Source organism: Acinonyx jubatus, chromosome D3, assembly GCF_027475565.1.
Source record: "Acinonyx jubatus isolate Ajub_Pintada_27869175 chromosome D3, VMU_Ajub_asm_v1.0, whole genome shotgun sequence".
Classification (NCBI taxonomy): Eukaryota; Metazoa; Chordata; class Mammalia; order Carnivora; family Felidae; genus Acinonyx; species Acinonyx jubatus.
In genome coordinates, this window is record NC_069392.1 from 12,235,512 (window position 1) to 12,258,251 (window position 22,740).

Genomic DNA, 22,740 nt, shown 5'->3' on the forward strand with positions numbered 1-22,740 from the left:
CTACTGTTGATCAGAAGCCTTACTGATAATACAGTCACTTAACACATACTTTGTATGTTACATGTATTACACGCTTATTCTTTAAAAAAAAATTTTTTTTAACATTTATTCATTTTTGAGAGTGAGAGAGACAGAGCCTGAGCAGGGCAGGGGCAGAGAGAGAGGGAGACACAGGATCCGAAGCAGGCTCCAGGCTCCGAGCTGTTAGCACAGACAGAGCCCGACGCGGGGCTTGAGCTCACGAACTGTGAGATCGTGACCTGAGCCGAAGCTTAACTGAGTGAGCCACTTAGGCGCCCCTACACTGTATTATTAGAATCAGGTAAGTCAGACAAGAATGCAAACTGGTGCAGCCACTCTGGAAAACAGTATGGAGGTTCCTCAAAAAATTAAAGATAGAACTACCCTATGACCCAGCAATTGCACTATGACGTATTTATCCAAGGGATACAGGTGTGCTGTTTCGAAGGGACACGTGCACCCTATGTTTATAGCAGCACTATCGACAATAGCCAAAGGATGGAAAGAGCCCGAATGCCCATTGACAGATGAATGGGTATATATATACATATATATATATACATATATATACGTATATGTATATATATGTGTATATGTACATATATATGTGTATATATACGTATATATATGCATATATATGTATATATATGTATATATGTATATATATGTACATATATACATATATATATATATATATATATATAGGAGCATTACTTGGCAATCAAAAGGAATGAATTCCCCCCATTTGCAACAACATGCATAGAACTAGAGTATATTATGCTAAGCGAAATTAGTCAATCAGAGAAAAACAAATATCATATGACTTCACTCACATGAGGAATTTAAGATACAAAACAGATGCATGTAAGGGAAGGGAAGCAAAAATAATATAAAAACGAGACGGCAGACAAAACGTGAGAGACTCTTAAATATAGAGGGCAAACTGAGAGTTGCCAGAGGGGTTGTGTGTGGGGGGGGGATGGGCTAATTGGACAAGGGGCATCCAGGAGGACACTTGTTGGGCTGAGCACTGGGCGTTCTACGTAGGGGATGAATCCCTGGAATCTACTCCTGAAATCATTGTTGCACTATAGGCTAACCTGGATGTAAATTAAAAATAAAAAAATAACAGGAATGAGGACGAGAATACATTTATATACTCTGCTGTGTTTATTGAAAAATATCCATGTGTAAGTGGGCACGCACAGCTCAAATCCAGATCGCCTGAGGGCAAACTGGACCTGTTGTAGGTCTTCCATATGTGGACAGGTACCTTCTGCACTAAATAGACTACGTTCGTTGAAAACGATCTTCAAGGGCATCCCCGTGGTACCCGTGAAATAATTCATGCGGATTTCACAGAGGCCCTACAGTTGAAACATGTTGTACCCATTTTAGAGATGCGGAAACAAAGGCTCAAGAAGGGTAAGTGATTGTTTCTCCCCCCCCCCCCCCCCCAAGTTGTGGAGCTGGTGAGAAGAGGTAGGATTTGAATGGGATGGTTCACTACCTACCATGCCACGGTCCTCACTGGTTTCAAAACATTGTCGTGTGTAGGCTGCTTACAGCCATCTGTGATTGGCTTTGGTAAGGAAGTGGTTCTCAAAAAAAAAAAAAAAAGGTGTGGCTCTTAGACCAGCGTCGACAGCACTGACCTTAGAATCGCAAACTCTCAGGCTGTCCCCCCAACCCAATGACTCGGAAACTTGTGAGGAGAAAGACCCACCCTCCGTGTCCTAAGAAGCTCTCCAGGCAATTTCAATGGACATTCAAGTTTGAGGACCGGCGCAGAAGGAATCTTGTTTTTTCTAATTCGACACGAGGGAACAAAGGAACAGAGAGGTTTATCGGCTTGTCTGAGGTTGCGCAGAAAACGGTCACCGGGCTGGACCCGTCTCCGGGGCCGGAGCATCCAGATCCGCATGTTAAGAAACTCCCAGGTGACTCCAGAATTTGAGAACTAACCTCAGAGAATTACACAGTTCTTGCCTCTTCCCGCACCCCTGGACCGGGTACCTGAGCTCTTCTGGTTTCTCTGCGACTAACCTGGAAGGTACCCTGCCTGTTCCTCTCGGTTGTTAAGCTGTTTAATTTTTTAAAGATCACAAGTCAACCACAACTATGTTTACTGTAAGGCTTCAACTACTATAGAACTTTATAGATTTTTAAAAAGGGAAAGCTGTTTTTCTTCGGACCCTCCCCCCGCCCCAAATCCAGACCACCCTCAATTACCGTTAACTGTTTGGTGTGGAAGTTTGCAGGCGTTTAAAATTCTTATTTAAATGCCTATATGCATGTACACCCTCAGATGCTAATTCAAAACAGAAAGGAGCTATATCATGATTACACTGTGGCATGGTCCCCTTAATGGGATATACTTGTACCTACGTCTCTGTGTGTGGTGGTGTTTTTCAAGACATAGAAATCCAGCCCGTTCTTGCTTCTGGTTAAAGAGTATTCTGCTTCTGCAAATGTCTTCGTTGCCTTAGTCACCACTTGGTAAAGCTTTTTGGTGACCCTGAAAATCCTTAGAGGTACACTCTTTCGAACACGTGTCTGTCTGAAAGGTTGACCACCTTGAATAGGAAACCCTGCGATCCTGCCTGCCATCCGTTCCACTTTTTTACTCTATCCTTTTCCAACCAGACTTTTCTATGGGGAAGGGGGGAATCGACACAGAAAGACCACTTGTAGCTGTTGCCATTGTACTTTTTGCCAGCGTCAGAGGGGAAGGGGCGGGTTGAAGACAGAAAAAAAAAAAAAAAAAAAAAAGAATGTTTTTCTTTCTTTCCTTCTTTCCTTCTTTCTGTCCCAAGGTGGGGAGATCATCCCGAATGCCAGCGTGAGCTTTCAGATGGAAACTGTGGGATGGTGTTCTTCACACGATTCCTAGAGGGACGGAAGGAGTGGCAGTTCTCAGGGACCAGGACGGTTGGTGACTTTTGCCAGGTGGAACGTGGCACGTGAGTCACGCGAGACCGGGGTTGGCCGCGCTCTGGCTCGCTACTGCTGGGGACCATTTTCTTCTCATCCCCGGGTGACTTCCGTAGATGCCCCACACTGCCACCCCCCGCCTCCCCAGCTCTCTGTGACTCAGTCGCACACTCATCCCTAGTCATCAGAGGATGGAAACCATGAGCAAAGCCTGGCTCGCGCCCAGGGAGTGACAGAGCACGTCCAGAAAATCAGGGATTCCCTACTCTGCCAAGGAGGCGCGAGTGGAGACAGCTGATTCTCCATGGTCGGGAGGGCGATGTTTCAAAGCTCCCGGCCCCTGAGGTTGGCAGGGTGCGTGTTGTTTTGGAAAACGGCGCGTTGAAGCAACTGCGAATTGCTTCCAAGCAAGAAGAACGACCACCGGCATGTGCCGTGCAGGAGTGGTGACTGATGATGACCCCCAGTCTCGTTGGGGGTCATCCTCTTTTTTTACAGGTAGCATTTAAAACCCATGTTCTCCTGGGGCGCCTGGGTGGCTCCGTCGGTTAAACATCCAACTCTTGGTTTCGGCGCAGGTCATGATCTCGCGACTTCGCGGGTTCGAGCCCCACCTCGAGCTCTGTGCTGGCAACGCGGAGCCTGCTTGGGATTCTCTCTCCTTCTGTCTCTGCCCCTCCCCTGCTCACACTGTCTCTGTCCCTCTCAAAATAAATAAACTGAAAATCGAGAGAGATCGATATCGATATAGATTATAGATAATAGGTAGATCCCTGATTAATGATAATAGCTATTTTTTTTGGTGTGGTTATTAAACGGCTACTCTGTTTAGGGCGCTGTGCTAGAAACTTCGAAGACTTTATTCCCTCTAATCCTTAGGACAACGCTTTTGATAGGCACGGTTATGATCTTTCTTGTAAATGCAAGGACCAGAGACCCTAGACGGGTGCTTTGCTGCCCAGCGAAGAGAGTCTGGCCCCCAGGCCTGGTGACTGATGGTGGTCAGAACAGAGGAAAAGATCCCAATGTGCACTCACCATCCCTGCTGCAAAGCCTCGAATGCTCCTGGTGGATGATTGCCTGGCGTCAGGAGCCACACCCGGTCACTTCTGGTCACAGAAACCCACCCTCGTCCAGCGTGGGAGCGGAAAGGATCCTACCCAGAAGCGTGGGATCACCGGGGACCATCTTGGAGGCCGGCTGCCAACTGGCGACATAACGACGCATGGTCTTAGCTAGAAAATCGTCCAGCGGTTCGTGTCACACAACACCCTAAAATACAACACGCAGGATCCTGTGTGCGCTTTTGCTCTCCGTCCAGCCCTCAGGTGCATCACATAGAAGGGAGGACTTCTCACCGAAGCGTGGGGGAGATTCTGTCTCCCTTCGGCACGACTATCCCACCCAGCCAGCATCTGGCTCTGGGCTGACAGCTTGGAGCCTGGAGCCTGCTCCCCCAAGGCTGTGTCTCCCTCTCTCTCTCTGCTTCTCCCCCACTCATGCTCTGCCTCTCTGTCTCTCAAAAATAGATAACCATTAAAAGAAAGAAAGAAAGAAAGAAAGAAAAGAAAGAAAGAGAAAGAAAGAAAGAAAGAAAGAAAGAAAGAAAGAAAAGAAAAGAAAAGAAATGTCTCTGACTTTAACCATCTAAATGGAATTTTTTTTGTTCTTCTGGGAAGAAGGCTCCAAAGAGACTGAAATGGTCTCTCTGACTCGCAGGCCTTGGTTTCTTCACGCTCGGAGACAACTCTTGAGGCATGCGTAAATGTAGACAAGGGCCCGGGGCTTGTTTTAGTCAACACAGGATTTGAGAAATCCCGAGAGACACATTTGGGAAGACGAGTACTTTGGGTTTATGTGGCCGCGACTACCTCATCACAAAACTGGTACCCTTTTGAGTCGTCGAGAATTGTGTACGTTTTTAATGGGAAATGCATGACTGTAGGCTCTCGAAGGCTTCCCAGGGGACGGTTACCTGGGGCACTGAGATTTGGGGAACTTGAGAATGTCCTTCCACAAAATACCCCTAGCAAATCAATCACAGTTTGCTATTTGGGTTCTATCATGCTGTGTATGACCTCCTCTTTATTGTACTTTTTTTTTAAGTTTTTTTTTTTTAACATTTATTCATTTTCGGGAGTGAGAGAGGCAGAGCGTGAGCAGGGGAGGGGCAGAGAGAGAGGGAGACGCAGAATCCGAAGCAGATTCCAGGCTCCGAGCTGTCAGCACAGAGCCCGACGCGGGCCCTGAACTCACGAACTGTGAGATCGCGACCTGAGCTGAAGTCTGACGCTTAACCGACTGAGTCACCCAGGTGCCCTGACTCTTTATTGTGCTTTTTAAAAACAAGAATCTGTATCATTTTTTTGTTTTTTTCTGGGGAAAGACAGAAGAAGCAATCCAGGTTTTTTTTGTTTTTTTTTTTAAAGTGAATTTTCAACCTTTATTTATTTTTTTTGGGACAGAGAGAGACAGAGCATGAACGGGAGAGGGGCAGAGAGAGAGGGAGACACAGAACCGGAAACAGGCTCCAGGCTCTGAGCCATCAGCCCAGAGCCCGACGCGGGGCTCGAACTCACGGACCGCGAGATCATGACCTGGCTGAAGTCGGACGCTTAACCGACTGCGCCACCCAGGCGCCCCTCTATCCAGATTTTAAAAGATCCTCTCCTCCAATGATGCAATGCGATGGTTCTCTATTACTACTTGGAGGTGAGAGAAGAAGATAGCAAAGCTGGACGTGAGTTTGCAAACCATCCACTCACGCATTCATTCACCCATTCATTCTGGAGCCCTTACCCTGGGTCAAGGAAGGTCCCGAGGGTGCAGAAAGAAACCAGGCTTCCATCGAGAAGCCCACAGTTTAACGAAATTCAACAGACAGAGGGGCGCCTGAGTGGGTCAGTCGGTTAAGCGTCTGACTCTTGATCTCAGCTCCCATCTCGATCTCAGGGTCATGAGTTCAAGCCCCGCTTTGGGCTCCACACTGGGCGTGAAGCCTATTTAAAAACAAAAAGCAAAGAAATTCAGCAGGCCAGAGCAGAAAGAGCCCAGAGAGGGTCACGCTGAGGGAGCATCGCCCATTCACTGTGTTCCAAAGAGAGCAGGTTAATTGGGGTAAATCTGTTTGGTCACATTTGAGAAGCCATTTCTCAGGCAGGCTCTTCGGAGGAGGGGGGAGAATGAGGAAGGGGGGAAAAAAACGCCTGGAGAAAAACCTTGTAATTAAACTCTATGCCTCCAGGTTAAGGACCAAAAAAAAAAAAAATTGTTTTTAATGAAAGCGGGGGAAAAAAAGATCCTCTCACCCACTTTGAGGAATCCTCGCTCTGGAGAAGCTTCTAGAGTTTTGCCACAGTGCCCGGGACCATTAGTCCGATCACCAGCTATCAGGTCACGCTGGCCAGAGACAAATGAAGTTGGTGCCTGGGGTTCCCACACACCTTTAGCGCCGCACGGACACACAAGGAGGTAGATGGGCTCCTTGGACTGTGGTTGTTTGTGTCTCGGGGGAGGTTCTGCGACTCTTGTCCTTGTCATTTGAAAGATCTAAAGGCATCCACCTGGAACGATGCTTGTCCTTTATTATGGAGTGTAAACATTTGGAGTTAGTCACCAAAAGGTATTACAGGTTCAACTCTCTGTCTCTTTTTCCCTCTCCTTCTCCCTCTCTCTCCCCCACCGTCTCTCTCTCATACTCCCTCTCTCTCTCTCTCTCTCTCTCACACACACACACACACACACACACACACACAGACACATTTTTATACATACATACACATACATGTTTAGGAAACATTTGGTAGGATAGAGGAAGGTAAACATTTTCAATTTAAGTTACAAATTACAGTCATTTTTGTTTTCTTCATTGTGTTTATATGCATATATTTTTTCAAATTTGTTTTCTCCTCCTCCTCCTCCTCCTCCTCCTCTCCTCCTCTGAAATGATCCAAACTTCCCATGGTAGCGTGGGGAAAGAATACTGGAGTGAAGGCATTTAAATAGGTTCTTGTCTTACAGGACTTATCAGAGCCTTTACTGCTCTAACATTCACTGGGAATATGGATGATCCGTGAATATATACTAATGTAGTTGCCATGTACGGAGTATTCCAGGCACTGTGTGGAAGCTTTTTCAAATTTCGAAACTTTGTTTTTGCTACCATTTCTGGAACGCTTTCTTTATGCCGGGGTCTCCCATCAAGCCTCTTTACATCTGCTACCTCATACGATCCTTTCAATTACCTCCCAGAGGAGATGCTGTCACTGCTCCCATTACACAGATCAAGGCAAGTGAGGTCCAGAAAGGACCTTATTTTTGTTCGCATAACTGGTCGAAGTGGTGAATTCAAGATTTAATCAGAATCTGCATGTGAATATTCTTTTCAATCGTCTAGAAAAAAGGACTAGGGAATTGATTCCCAAGAAACTCATTTGTGGGGTTAAAGGGATGGGTAAGACTCACGAGAATCTGGGAACTACCTACCGTGTCTTCTGGAAGCCAGGTTCTTTAGCCAAAGTGGCCAGATATTGGTGTGGCTGACGTGAAGTGAAAAGCATCAGACCCAGAGCAAAGAGTATAAGGGTGATTTTGCAAGTGTGTGTGTGTGTGTGTCCTTTATCATTTTTAAATTCTAAGACGCCTTTCATTTCAATACTAGTTTGATGTCAGCTCTCAGCGCATGTGGGATCGATGCCGTGAAAGGCTAGATGCCTGTACCTATCGTTGATTTTCATATGTTCCCTGATCTCAGAAATCAGGAGAGGGTCTGTCCCTTGCAGTCAAGAAGATACTTCAGACACATGATCTTGGCAAAAATGAGGGGCGGAATATCCCTCATTTCCTCTGCATTTCCCACATTGGTTACACCGAGTATTTGGCCCTTTAGTAAGAATGAAAATAAAATGAACAGATCTTTGGAAAGCAGGTCGTTGCCCCTGAAAAAAAAAATATCTTTCTGCCTGTCTCTCCTTGTCCCCTGTACGAACCCTCAGAGGTGGGGATCCAGGAACCTCCATGCCTGCGGGGAGGCGTTAGCATTTTACCTACAGATGACCTATGTTACAGATGAGAAAAAAGGGAATCGAGTCAAATCCAATCTAGAATTCCTGACCCCTCCCCCTCCCAGGATCTTCTCCGCCCCCCCCAACCTTGTCCCAGCTCCTATGGCCTCAGCTTTGCCCCAGCCTTGTCCCAGGGCTGCCTTCCTGTCCCCAAATATCGCCATCACTTCCGCTCAGCGCACTCCAACCTCAGTTCAGAAAGAGGGAGCATCACCTCCCATCTCTGTCTCCACCAAGTAACACCGTAGGCTGGTGCCCCTCGTGGGATGGGTCCCACTCCTGGGGGGTCCCTGGTGTAAAATATGGCCGGTCCAGGAGGGGGGCACTGAAGCCTGACCGGTTCCTGCACTGTGGCCACCGTGGTGACTGACGTATCTCGGACACTCCGAATCCTGCCCAGGACACGATCTTCCTTAAGTCCGCACTCGTCCCACTTCCTTGCCTATTGACCGCATTCGCTTGTTTATTTCTTCGTTCATGCATTCATTCAACAACCGAGCATTGATTCTCTGACCGTTCTAAGCCCTGGGGACAGAGCAGGAGGCCAAACAGCCAGCAATGCCATTATAGTGACACTAAAGAAAACACACAAGTAAATGATGTAGCATGTCCCCCAGGCTCGAACAAAACAAAGTGAATGCAGCGGGAGGGTTGGGGAGTTTGTAATTTTAAATGGGGTGGTCAGAATAGACCCCCATGAGGGGCCATTTGAGCAAAGAGTTGGGAGTGAGGGAGCATCCCCTGCAGCTATCCTGGAGAAGAGGGTCCCAGGCAGAAGCACAGCCAGCGCAAAGGCCCTGGGGTAGGAGCCATGCCTGGTATGTGTGAGGACCAGCAGGGATCCCTGTGTGTCTGGAGGGGAGTGAGGCAAGGGGGACACATCAGAGATGAAATCACAGAGAGAACAGCAGGTGTAAGGCGAACGATGATGTAGAGCCTTCGGGTCCCGGGAAGGGCTTTGATGCTCATACTCTGGTCTGATGAAAAAGAACATTTCTGCTAAACACTCAGAAGCTCTCTTGCTGCAGCAGGGGCGTGCTGAAAGCAGAAAGAGCGACAGTGACTCCCCCGTTTGGGGGGAGAAGGGCTGACGTCACGACGCACACGAAACAAAGAGGAGGCCTCGGCTCCGATGTGCACACGCACCCATACGTGCGCGTACGAACGCGCACGTATGAACACACGCGCGCACGCGCACGCACGGCCTCCTGTCTCAGAACCCGGGAGGGATATCAACAGAGGAACGGCGACCGTAGCAGCCTGGGGCCTTGGGGTGATGTCGAGGGAAGCCTGCGCACTAATGCTAATGACTTCTGATGATGCGGAGCGGTCATTAAACTAATAAGCCCATCTCCAAATTAGCACAGCGGCTGTAGCCAGCGAACATTTAATCAAGCCGCCTTCCGTGTTGTAGACACGGCGCATTCGGTGCGAGCGACCGCAGGAGGCGGGATGGGGGGCCCTCATCTGATGATTTTATCACTTGCCTGCCGGAGCGTGAAGCAATCGGCGTGATGAAGTTGCTCTGTTGGTTTTTTCCTTGCCAGAAGGGGATGCCAGCAAAGGGAGGGCCTTTTTCTTCCTCTTTAAAAAAACAAAACAAAACAAAAAAAATCTCGTGGTGGATTCGTTATGTCCTAGGTCGCGCTCATTTTTCAAGGTCGATTATTGGATGCCCACCTTCTGAAGAAGGTTCTCTCTCTGCTTTGGTTCCTCCCGTTTTTCTCCCCGCCGGCCTCTCCTCCCCCAGAATGGACGCCCCCACCCCCCCACCCGGTTCTCAGCAACCCAGACCTTGGAAAGCTCAGCTCAGGCAGGTGCACACAAGCAGGGAGGACCGTGAGCTTCCTGATTCCTCTCTTGAAACGTTTAGCCAAACCCTGCTTTCTCACCTGTCTCCTTATGCCTGAAGCGCCCCCCCCCCCCGCCGCCCCCGTTTCTGGACAGTTAGTATCATTAGCTGCGGCCTAATCGGATCAGGGTGACCGCCCGGTCCCAGATTTCTCAGGACTTTGCTAGTTTTAGCCTTGAAAGTCCCACCTCTGGGGAAAAACCCCTTAGCCCCTGAGAAACTGGGGCAGCTTGTTACCACATCGGAGACTCCCCAGCATTCTGTCTCCTGTTGGGGTTCCATTGCCCATGAGTGATCGGGCTCTGTCTAATGTCCATTGTTGGAAGGAAGGAATGCCCACAGTTCCTGGTAAGCAGCACTCAGGCTCCCTCTCGCTCTCCTCCTCTCTCTCTATTTCTGTGTCTCTGCCTCTCTCCCTCTTCCCTTGACCTTTTTCTTCTCTGTCTGACCCTCTCTCCATCTGTTTCTCCCACCAAGAGGGTTAAACGAGCCATGTGCAATGCCTGTTCCTGATAATATCCAATCAGGTGTTTGTCATCGTCACTGGAAGGTTCCATAAGGATTGTTGCATCCAGCACTCTGATTTTTAAAAAGAATTCATATTGGCTTTCCCGAGCGCATGGGGGGCAGGGTGGGGGGGAGGGGACGGGTTCCCAGCTGGAGGACCTGATGTGCCCTTGTTTGAATGTGGAAACTGGGCTTAGAGAGATTACTAGCACGTTCAGGACGCCCCGGGGTTCATCCTCGCTGGTCCCTGGCCTGGTACCCTGGCCTGCCCAGCACGAATGCTACCTTCTCAGTCACCACTCTCTATGGCCTTAGGCGAGCCGCTCAACTTTGGTTTCTGCTTGTTACACACAAAAAAGAAAAAAGAAAGAAAAAAAAAGAATAATCCCTGAATTTGCTTCCTCGCAGGAAGGCTCGGCCTGGAATGAACAAACATACCATCGAGCCTTTCTGGAGAAGGAAAGAAAGTGGTGAAATCTGATGATCGCTGTGCTTACCCTCGGGTATTTCCTCTTCTCTGCCTTGGACAGAAATGGAGAGGGTGTGTGTGAATGCACGTGTGTGTGTTTTTCCTCCTGCTGAACGATTCCGTGCCCCCTCCCCAGCCCCCCCGGTTCTCAAAGGTAGTGGCCCCATGGGGGAAGGGTGGCTGCCGAGGGAGAAGTAATCCTAAAAAAAAAAAACTGAGGCTGACAGCTGTTCTTACCTTTGCAAACATTTCGGTCAGGCCTGGGGAGGTCTCCTGCTTAGAAGATCAAAGAATCAGTCCTCGGAGCTACAGGGCAGAAAAGGAATTAAGTAAATAAACACATCATTTGAAGCTGATGGAGTGGCTGACAGGAACCTCGTTGTGGGTGGGTGAATTGATCAATATTTGCGGAATTCTTATATTAGACGCCGTCCCGAGTCTTTAGAAGATGTCACTCTTGTCGCGGAGGAAAACGTCTTTAGAAAGCCAAGGTTCCCGTCCAGGCACGCGGCCATTTATTCCCTTTTTTTCTTTTTATTTATTTGGCGGGGGCTGGGGGGGGGGGGAGTGGTAAGATGCAGAGAGAGGGAGAAAGAGAGAAAGAGAAAGAGAGAGAATCCCAAGCAGGCTCCACACTGTCAGCACAGAGCCCGAACTCTGTGCTCGAACTCACGAACCGTGAGATCCCGACCTGAGCCCAAACCGAGAGTCGGATGCTCGGCCGACTGAGCCACTCTTCCCTTTCTGAAATGAGGACGCCAGGTCTCACTGGGTGAGCGTTCACAGGCACCGGGCATGGGATGTGAGTCATTTCATCGGATCCTCGCATCGGTCTCAGGGAGAAGCCGGACACCCGGTGAGGCTGCGTGGCTTGCCAGCTGGAAGCCAGGCTTCTGCGCACACGTTCTTGACCTCTACGCTCTTCTGCTTTCCCTCCCCCTGAGTGTCAGTCAGGATGCCGAGGGAGGCACGCTGCGACCTTTCATGTGCACACAGATCCCTCAGGGACCTTGTCAAAATGCAGATTCTGAGCCAGTAGGTCCGAGGCGGGGGGCCCGAGATTCTGCGTCTCTAACAAGCCCCCAGGTGGGACTTATGCAGCCGGTCCGTAGGTCACCCCGTCAGTGTGAAGGGGTTACACTATGCAGCAGTAACAAGCATCCCCCAAATCTCAGCGGGTTAAAATGACAAGGGCTCCTTTCTTATTCATGCCACGTGCTCACCACGGGTCAGCCAAAGACTCTGTTCCCTTTTTTTTTTTTAATTTTTTTTTAACGTTTATTTATTTTTGAGACAGAGAGAGACAGAGCATGAACGGGGGAGGGGCAGAGAGAGAGGGAGACACAGAATCCGAAACGGGCTCCAGGCTCCGAGCCGTCAGCACAGAGCCCGACGCGGGGCTCGAACCCACAGACCGCGAGATCGTGACCTGAGCCGAAGTCGGACGCTCAACCGCCGGAGCCCCCCGGGTGCCGCTTGAACCAGAACTTCTCAGCGGCCAACACTGAGTGAGGTATCCAGGGGTATCCACAAGCTCCTCTCTCTCCCCTTCTTGTGGACCCCGGCTGCTCGAACAGTGAAAAGGAAATATCTGAATGACAGTTCCTGCACGCCCGCAGAACGCGCCTCAAAGGTTTTGCAACCTTAAAACATGCGGTGATTACAGACAAGCTTTTCTGAGTTATGCAAAATCTCAGTTGCACAAGGCTTTCCAAAATAACACTATTGGGTAAGCTGGGCGTGTCAGTGTGTTACAGAGATCATTCTGGGGGCACTGTTTTGCATACTGCTCTTCCTTGCTTTCTGCTTACCATTGTCTGTATCTTGGGTTTCACAAGCTACATCTTTTTTTCTCAGGCTGTAATATTCTACAATGTGCTCAACCAATCAATATTGTCGAATATGTCCTTTGTTCCTGCCTCTTTTTTTTTTTTGCTATTATGTCAGTGGTACAATGAATAGACTGGTAACCAAAATTTGCTGCATCTCTCCATTTATTTCTCTAGAAGAAACTCCTACGAGAGGAAGCATGCAAGGAATATGAATAGACTGTGTCACAGCAATTGTAGCTTGTGCTTATAGCTTTGGTAACTGATACGTGTGAATAGTTAAAAAAGAGATTCATTAGTGAACGTTTCCTATTCTGTCATAGATCAGCCCATAGCCCTGTGCCATCTTGGTTTCCGTTTGGGACTTAGAACTTGGCTTCTTCTATGGTGACTTTATGTAAAAGAGCTCGTAACCCTTCGTTTGACACATATGGAGGTAGAATTCTCTCTGATGTGTCTCTTGGGTTTTAGCTGCCTTTCGAAAAATAAGTACATAAACGTGACGGAAGGAGGTCTGAGATGGGGTTCACTTGATGGGAGCCGTTTGAGAATACGTATCAAAAACTTTGAAAACTTCATAGGTCTTGACTAAGCCATTCTACTTCCGGGAATTTTTCCTAAAGGAATCCACACGATCGGTGAACGATACTTAGGTGCCTGGTTATTCATCGTGGGGTGGTGAATGAGAGCAAAATGAGCGAGACTTCCCTAGTCTTTCTTCCTCTGTGTTTCTCCTTTTCTGTTTTCGTCAATGTTATTATGTCTTAATAATAACAGAGAGACAATAATAATAATAAGAGAGACGAGCACATCATTGTAACATTCTTCCGGGATTTTCGTTTTTGCTCGATTAAAAATGGATATATAAATAAATAAATGAATGGACAGATGAATAGATGGGTGGGTAGATATTTTAGACAGATAGATCAGAGAGAGAGATGATTTACACATAGATCATGGTTAGAGAGAGAGAGAGAGAGAGATCAGAGAGAAAGAGAGAGAGCCACACTGGTTCTCTACATTAAATGTGCTTCAAAATCACTTGCAAGGCTTTAACTCACACAAGTCCGGGCTCCTCCCCCAGAGGGAATGACTCAGTTGGGCTGGGTGAGGCCCAGGGAAAAGATCATGAGAGGCTCCACTGGGAACGGAAGCCAAGAACCAGAGAGAAAAAAAAACCAAACAAACATGGAACACTGACTCACCACCCAGGCGAGAGCAAGACTGCAGAATTACCAAATTCCTGCCTAACTCAGAAGAAAGCCCGCGCTCCTCAGCGTGGCCCCGAGGCGCCTTCTGGGCCAGCATGGAGTCTGAGTTCACCTGGTCCCAAGGACCCCAGCCCCAAGGCACCAGGACTTCTGGCCTTTTTTTCTGTCCCAGAACATGCCAGGCCAGATCCCTTCCTAGGGCCTTTGCTGTCACTGGTCTCTCGACAGGGACACTTTTTTATTTTTTAATGTATGTATTTTTACATTTATTTATTTTTGAGAGACAGAGGGAGACAGAGCATGAGCAGGGGAGGTGCAGAGAGAGAGAGAGAGAGAGAGAGAGAGAGGGAGACACAGAATCTGAAGGGGTTCTAGGCTCTGAGCTGTCAGCACAGAGCCCGATGTGGGGCTCAAACCCATGAACCATGAGATCATGACCTGAACCGAAGTCAGATGCTTAACAGACTGAGCCCCCCAGGCGCCCTTTGCCCGGGACACTTCTCTCTGGCACATAGCTATCTCTCCTTGGTTAACAGTTCAAAAGCCACGTCCCCCAAGAGGCCCTACCTGGCCTTCGTCACAGCCCCAGTGACCAGGTGTGCCTCAGGCACCTTTGGGCTCTGTCTTCCATCCGTCCACGTGGCTCAGCCCTCTCCACACCTTTCTCACCTCACCAGAGCCCCCTCCCCTGCTCATCCCCTGCCGCAGGTTGGCCGTGATTCGGATCCCCTGCGGCCACCCCCGAAGGGACGCGGCGGGGCGTGGGGGGAAGCATCACCTCCAAGCATGGCTGCTGGTCCCTCTAACCGGTCCCTCCTGCACGATGCCGAGAGGGTGTCTGTCTCCCTTCGCCTTTAGCTGCGTCGTCAAGCACCCTGCTTTCCCAATCCTTGGTAACCTTGGTCTAGGACACACTGGGGCAGGCGTAGGGATCGTGCCGTACCCCACACGTGAGCTGCTCCGCTGACCCTTTGGAAACCAGGTGAGACCTGGGTCCCTGCCATAAAAGGGAGGCGGCCTGTGTGGTGGTGACGGATGTTAACTAGACTCATTGAGGCGATCGTCCCATGATGTGGACAAACACTGAAGCATTCTGTTGCCCACCTGACCCTAATATAATGTCGTATGTCGATTGTCTCAACAAGATAATAGGAAGTAGACAATAAACCTGAAATAATGCTCAGCCTTAACGTAAGGAAAAAAAAAAGAAGGTGGCGTATATTTAATGAGGACTGACCAGGTTCCAGGCCCCGTGATGACAATGAAGACGAAGACCCTGTCCCTCCCGAGAAGGGTCTCTCCGGCACCTTCCGGCTCTCTCCGATCCCCCAGATTCCTCCTTGTGCCCTTAGCTTGCCTCCCTCATTTTCCCCTCCCGGGACCCCTTTAAGCATTTGAGATTCTAGTCCCTGTTGTCGAAATTGTTAAGGAGGTGGGTGCAGGTTCGTTCTATCTATCTATCTATCTATCTATTTTGAGAAAGTGGTGGGAAAGGGATCAGCACAGAGCCCGACGTGGGGCTCGAACTCACGAGCCACAAGATCAGGACCTGAGCCAAAGTAGGCTGCTCAACCGACGGAGCCACCCAGGCGCCCCTCCACTCGTTTCTGTCCTGACGGCACCCCTCTGGCACCTGCTGTCAGGGCGGACAAATCAGCAGAGGTCAGATGCTTCCGACCCTTGACGGCCGCGGTGAGGAGACGGGCCTTTTCCGCCATGAAGATCTGTTGACGCGCTGGAAAGAGAGGGGCGATCGGTTTTTTGTGATTTCAAGAAAGCGCTTTCTACCGCACGCACGTGTTCTCCAAAAGGTATGACCTGCACCCTTCATAGCAGTGGTACTTTTAAGAGTCCCAAACTCCCCACCGGCCCACGAACAGTAGGATGGAGGGATAACTGTGACGCAGTCACACGATGCGAAAGAATGATCGACCGCTCCCCGCAGTAACGTGCCAGATGATGCTTACACAAATCACATCGTGCGACAAAAACACAGACAAAAAGGAGTGGAGACCTTCGGATTTTAGGTCAAGCCTCGAAAGAGGATTCACCACCATATATGTGTGTGTGTATATATATATATATATATGTATATATGTATGTGTGTGTGTATATATATATATATATATATATATATATGTCACCCATTCAGCACCATTTTAGAGATGGCGGTGGCTGGTCCGGGGCGGTGGCTAGCAATCTTACAACGAGCAGCATTAAGAGACACTAAATGAGAGATAACACTTCCGAGACGGGGCGCTGCAGAGACGAATGGGGGAGAGCTTTGGCTGCGGGGGGAAGATCACAGGAACAGAGAAGCAGAGGAAAGAGACTCTCTCGGAAAGAGACTCTCTCGGCCCGACCCTCTTAGGCGTGGGGTGCCAATGGCAGCAAGCCACGCGGATACGCGCCCTCTGAAACCGAGTCAGGGTTCCAGGGGAGCTCCAAGCAAAAGGGAAGGTGAGATTGGCCGATGAAACATTTATTTGCCTAAGAAATATGACACGATTATGAGACACGTGTAGCCGGAATGGAGCCGGGCCGCGGAAAGCCGCCCCCCATAAATTTCCAGGAAAGGTGCCTAAAGCATCCCTCCCCTTCCTTCAGGTACCATCTGCTCCGGGACTCTCCCCGCTTCCTCCTCGCCTCTCTCACCCACCCCACCGACGTCTCTATCAAGCTCTTGCTGAAACCTGGAAAAGGCAAAACAGTTCCAGCAGGGAAAGCTTTAACTTGTCACCTCCTGTTCTTCTTGGATTTCCAAAGCACGGAGGCCTGCGGAATATGTTTCCAATATCCTCTCATCTTTCGGTTCGAGTGTGCTCTCTTCCACACCGGGGAGGTTCTGACCCCTGGCGTCTCTGGGGAAGAGGGTTTGGAGTGGGGTCAGGCTTGTCAGAAAGAGAGAGGCCACGGCGCCCTGAGCAGCCCCCCGCCCCCCGCTCCTTTAATGCATTTAACCTGGAAGAGGCACTGTTCCAGCCGAGATTAGATTACGGGGTTGGTGAAGGTGGCCTAACAAATGGCGAATGGCGGCGTGTGGGGCTGAGCTAATCTCTGTTGACACGCATCTAATGCAAGGCCCGTGTTGAAGGCAGCGGGTCCCGTCTGCAGCCCGAGTTTGCCTTGATGACCGGAGGGGGAGGTGAGGCCCAGCCAAAGCCGCTGGGATGCCTGTCTCTTTCAATCTTAGAGAGCCTGGAGCGTGCACGTCATTATTTAAAGGTCTCCTGGTACCAGCAAAATGTCCCTGCTTCCTGTGGGCAATGAGGTCAATTTCATCTGTTCTCGGAGAAGCGTTTGATGATTGCATTTCTGTAAAACGTTCCCGGGGCTCACCTCCCTGAAGTGCGCGAACTGTATCGTTCCCTGACACAGCAAACTCGGGTTGGTTCTGTCTCTGTGCGGGGTGCTTATGTGGGAGCCGTGGGACCCGGTTTTCAATTCGCTGTTGAGACTCACACAAAAGAGGGCACTGTCCAGCTCTCCCACCTCCTCACTGTGGGACACTGGCCACAGGGAAACTTCCCAAGCCTCGGCTCCCTCATCTGGGGCTTGTTTGGTCCCCTACTCCAAGGACCAGCACATGATAGTTACTTAAATATTTGTAGAATGAGAACAGCTATGGAATCAAGAAAGCTAACTGGAAATATGCACAGCAGAATTGAAGAAAACTATCCATTTACCCAAATGCCATGCTCTACGCTATTTTTTGGCAAGAAGTTTTTCCATCTTCCTCCCCCTGCTCCCAACCTGATGGCTAAAACGTAAGGGTCACCAGGGTAGGGACTGTTGCCTGTTTGCTTATCTAATGCATCTCAAACCCGCGGATGAGTGCCCGGATCGTTACCAAAGCACAACAAAGTTCTGATAAATATTTAGCAAATAGTTAGTTGAATGGATGAATGAATGAAGTGAACGTGAAAGTCCCTGGGATCAACTCTCCTGAAAGGTGGGGGAAGGCAAGCCATCGAACTATTTAACAGTTCCGTTATCATTTTACTCTCCTTCTGCTTTTCAGCAACATCAATTGCTCTACGTTTAAATTTGAAAATATTCACTGATTCATGGCATATCAGGCACTATGTACCCAGGCTCTTCAGTCAAGGAATATGGGCTTGGATTCCAGCTCCATCGCGTGTTGGCTGGGTGACCTTGTGCAAGTCCCTTAACCGCTCTGAGTCTCTATGCCCTCATCCGTAAATTGGAGGAAATAATACCACCTAGCTGTTAGTATTGTTGTGAGCTTCAAATGAGTTCTTATGTGTCAAGTTTTAAGACTGGTGTCTGGAACCTTCGTAGCTGTTGTTGGTATTTGTTAAGTATTGAATCGTGTTGGTATTTACAAACTAGATCCGGTTGAGAGAACAGAGAAACTGTAAATAATATTCGAAAAGAGAAAGAAAGATATAGAGAGACATGAGGGTCCTGAAAGTCACTTTATCGAGGAATGACTGAATTGCAAAAAACTGTAAGTATCTGATGTGTGCAACTTGACGAATTTGAAATGTACACCCTTGCCATCATCACCCAAATCTATGCCGTAGACATAGCTGTCACCTCCAAAAGTTTCTTCCAGCCCTCTTTGTTATTCGTGTGCAGGCGTGTGCGATGAGAGCAGTTCCCATGCTCTTCGCACATAAATATTTAAGTATACGATGCAGTATTTCGAACTGTAGGCTCTATACTCTACAGTAGGTCTCCGGACTTCCTAATTTTGTGTAACTGAAGCTTAACACCCTTTGACCGACCACTCCCTGGGTCCCCTCCCCCAGCCCTTGGCCACTCCCATTCTACTCTCTGTTTTTATGAGTTCAATTATTTTAGATTCCACAGGTAAGTGGTACGGGGTAGTATTGGTGCTTCTGTGTCTGGCTTGTTTCACTTAGTATAATGTCTTCCAGGTTCACAAATGGCAGGATTTTCTTCTTTTTGGGGGGCTGAATACTATCCCAATATATATGTAAATATCACATATTCTTTTTAAAAAATTTTTTTTTATGTTTACTTATGTTTTGAGAGAGAGAGAGAGAGAGAGAGAGAGAGAGGGAGGGACAGGGTGTGAGTGGGGGAGGGGCAGAGAGAGAAGGAGACACAGAATCTGAAGCAGGCTCCGGGGTCTGAGCCGTCAGCACAGAGCCCGACACGGGGCTTGAACCCATGGAACACGAGATCATGACCCGAGCCGAAGTCGGACGCTCAACCCGCTGAGCTGCCCGGGCACCCCAAATATCACACATTCTTTATCCATGCATCCACTTGTGGACATTTAGGTCGCCTCCGGGTCTTGGATACAGTGAATAATGGTGCAGTAGACATGGAAATGAAGATCTCTCTTTGAGATCCTGATTTCAACTTCTTTGGTTATACACCCAAAAGTGGGATTGCCAGATCATACAGTAGCTCTATTTTTAATTTTTTTGAGGAACCTCCATACTGTTTTCCACAGTTGGCTACACCAATTTACGTTCCCACCAACCAGTGCACGAGGGGTCCCTTTTCTCCACATCCTCACCAACACCTGCTATCTTTTGCTTGTTTTGGTAACAGCCATCCTCAGAGGGGTGAGACGATATCACATTGTGGTTTTCAGGGTTTCCATTTCCCTGAAGATTAGCGATGTTGAGTACCTTCCCATGTACCCGCTGGTCATTTGAATGTCTTCCCCGGAGGATTGTCTATTCCGTTCCTCTGCCTATTTTTTTTTTTTTTAACATTTAGTTATTTTTGAGACAGAGAGAGACAGAGCATGAACAGGGGAGGGACAGAGAGAGAGGGAGACACAGAATCGGAAACAGGCTCCAGGCTCTGAGCAGTCAGCACAGAGCCTGACGCAGGGCTCGAAGTCACACACCGCGAGATCGTAACCTGAGCCGAAGTCGGACACTTCACCGACTGAGCCACCCAGGCGCCTCCCTCTGCCTATTTTTTAATTGAGTTGGGCTTTATGCTGTTGAGGTCTAAGAGTTCCTTATATATTCTGGATCCTCTCAGATATATGGTTTGCATGAGACTATTTTTAAAATACACAATATACCGGACAAACACACACCCCTAATTTACGTCTCAACAAAAGGGTTACCATTCTGGGAGGTATCAGACAGGCTGGAGAAGCAGAGAGCTAAAATAGAACACGTTTCTTGGAGAACAATATTCAAAAACATTCTCTCCAAGGAAGATTCAGCAGCCAATTTTAGAAGCCAGTTTTGCCCAATCTCGCCTAGAATCACAGATGTCAAAAGCCTCATTTAATTAATTAATTTATTAACACTTAGTTTGTTAATAATTAATTTAAATACCATATTACATACTCTATTAAAAGGATGACCTGTCATGTCTGAAGAGAGTTTATTTTAGGAATACAGTATAAAATAGCTTGTTTAACAGGCAAGGTAGAAATGTATAATAACCCCAATAGATTCATTAAAGGCCATTGCAAAAAAAAAAAAAAAAAAAAAAGACATCCATTCACCAAAAATCCTTTCAGAAAACTTGGAACGGAAAGATGGCTTAAAAAAAAACAACAACATTGTGATGATTATCTATCTCAAAACCACATCCACGATGTCATTTAATGGTAACTCACTATGAGTATTTTTATTGGAATCTAAATAAGACAATGATGTTCTCCATCGCCATTAACATTTAACATTTTTCCTGAAAGGCCTAGGCTCTGTAAGAATTCATATAGCCAAACTAAAAAATAGACATATAGACATGAAAAGGAGGAAAATATCAGTTGCAGATGACAATATTCTACCTTTGAAAATATAAAGGAAACCATTAAAAAACAACAAAACCCAATACAGAGCTCAGTCGTGTTGCCAGATATCGAATTAAACATTCACAAATCAATAGCTTCTTAAACAGCCGCAAACAGCGGTTAGGAAAGTAAAAAAGATTCAGCCAAAATAGCAACAATTTTCATAAAACGCCCAGAGAAAACCATAATAGAACACGTATCCGACCCACATGCACAAAACTACCAAACCTTCTTAATGGACACATTAAAAAATGGGCTCAAATGAAGCGATTCAACCTTGTAAAAGATGTCATTTCTTCCAGGCTGCTTAAGCTGCAGTGCAATGCTTTGGTGAGACGCAGGTTAAGGATGGGACAACGCCAAGGTACCTTGTTTGCAAGACCATCTAGATGGCTAAATGCATGGGATTGGCCATTAATTTCTTTCCAAAGGTGAAAGTATTTGCCTTTCTGGATACTCATGCTATCGAGGTACGATCATCAGATTGTATGCGTTGGCCAAAGAGTCCGCAGAATGTGCTCGAAGGGACAAAAGAGTGAGCCCAGAAATAGACTTTACGCAGCAGGTTACTACATGATAAGACGGCGGCATAGATCAGGGGGCAAGAGGGTTTGTTCAAGAACAAAACGAAGACATCGCTTGCACCTGCCTCATGGAATTCCATGGAAATGATTTCATATAGGTGAAGGTCTGAGGACAGTTCTGGAACACGGCCCGTGCTCACTATATGCTATCAGATATTTTTATCATAGTCAAATCCAGGCATATGTTAAATAGTCTACAGATATGATTATCAAGAACAATTCTTGATATTAGTAGTAATGATGTGTTTTTATTATGTTAGTATTTAATATTTTTTATTATTATTTATAACTGTGTTTTTAAGTGTATTTATTCTGAGAGAGAGAGAGAGTGAGAGGGACAGAGAGAGAGAGGGAGAGAGAATCCCAAGCAGGCTGTGCACTCTCAGCACAGAGCCCGACGTGGGGCTCGAACTCACCAACCGTGAGATCATGACCTGAGATGAATCCAAGAGTCAGACGCTTAACTGACTGAGCCACCCAGGCGCCCTTACGATTGTTTTTTGGTTTTTGTTTGTTTTTTGTACCTAACACACTGATCTACCTAACACGCTGAGCAGATTTCTGTGTTGTTTTGTAGGCAAACGTTCAGGTTCCCAGTGGCAGACAATAGAGACAGAAGCTTCTTGGGGCTGCTCTTCCCTTTCCGATTGGCTTTCCACCTCCCAAACCCTAGATTTCAAAATGCCATGCAAAGAACTTCCCAAGCACTCACCAAGCCAGGTCTTCTAGGGTGTTTAGTCAAGAACCAGCCCACCTATTGGAGCAAAGATACCTTGGAGGACATGATAGCCTGTGAGGCCGGCAATCTCAAGCAGAGAGCTCTGCTGTGTTTGGAAATGAGAAGGAAGACAATAGTAACTCACGGGTAATGTACTCATAACCGACAAGCCCCCCCCCCCCCGCACCCCCCACCCCGCGTTCCCACCGTATCTTCACCCCAGCTAACGACATGGTCTGCTTTTCAAGTTAATTTGAGACCAATGCTTTCCACACCAAGTGCTAGAAGAAGGAAGGTGATGGCTTCCTACCCTATTTCTTGGTGACCTGTACTTTCCGCTGACCCAAGGGGTCCACATCTTTCAGCCAAGGGTGAAGGCAGCAGAAGGGAGTAGCCTAAGTAAGCTTTTGCCATCACTTTATCCATGGGACCCTCAAAAAAAAAAAAAAAAAAAAAAAAAAAAAAATATATATATATATATATATATATATATATATAAACCTTGGGTCCTCAACATGATCAGGGCCTCCAAACTGGTCTGTTAAAATCATTCCCACAGCAGAATGCCCTAGAATAGGGAAACATGTCTTATTCGCCAATTAGTCTATCTGCCGTGTATTGCCCCAGAAACACAACCGGAGAGAGAGCTACCTTCTGAGATACGGCAGGGTTTCTGGAAATAAGGGGGATAAAACCATCCCAGTGAAGACTTCAGGGTCTCCTTGTCTTCCAAAAAACGGCCTCTCAGGGCTGGACATTTCCATCCAATGGCTTCATTAGTGCTTCTCT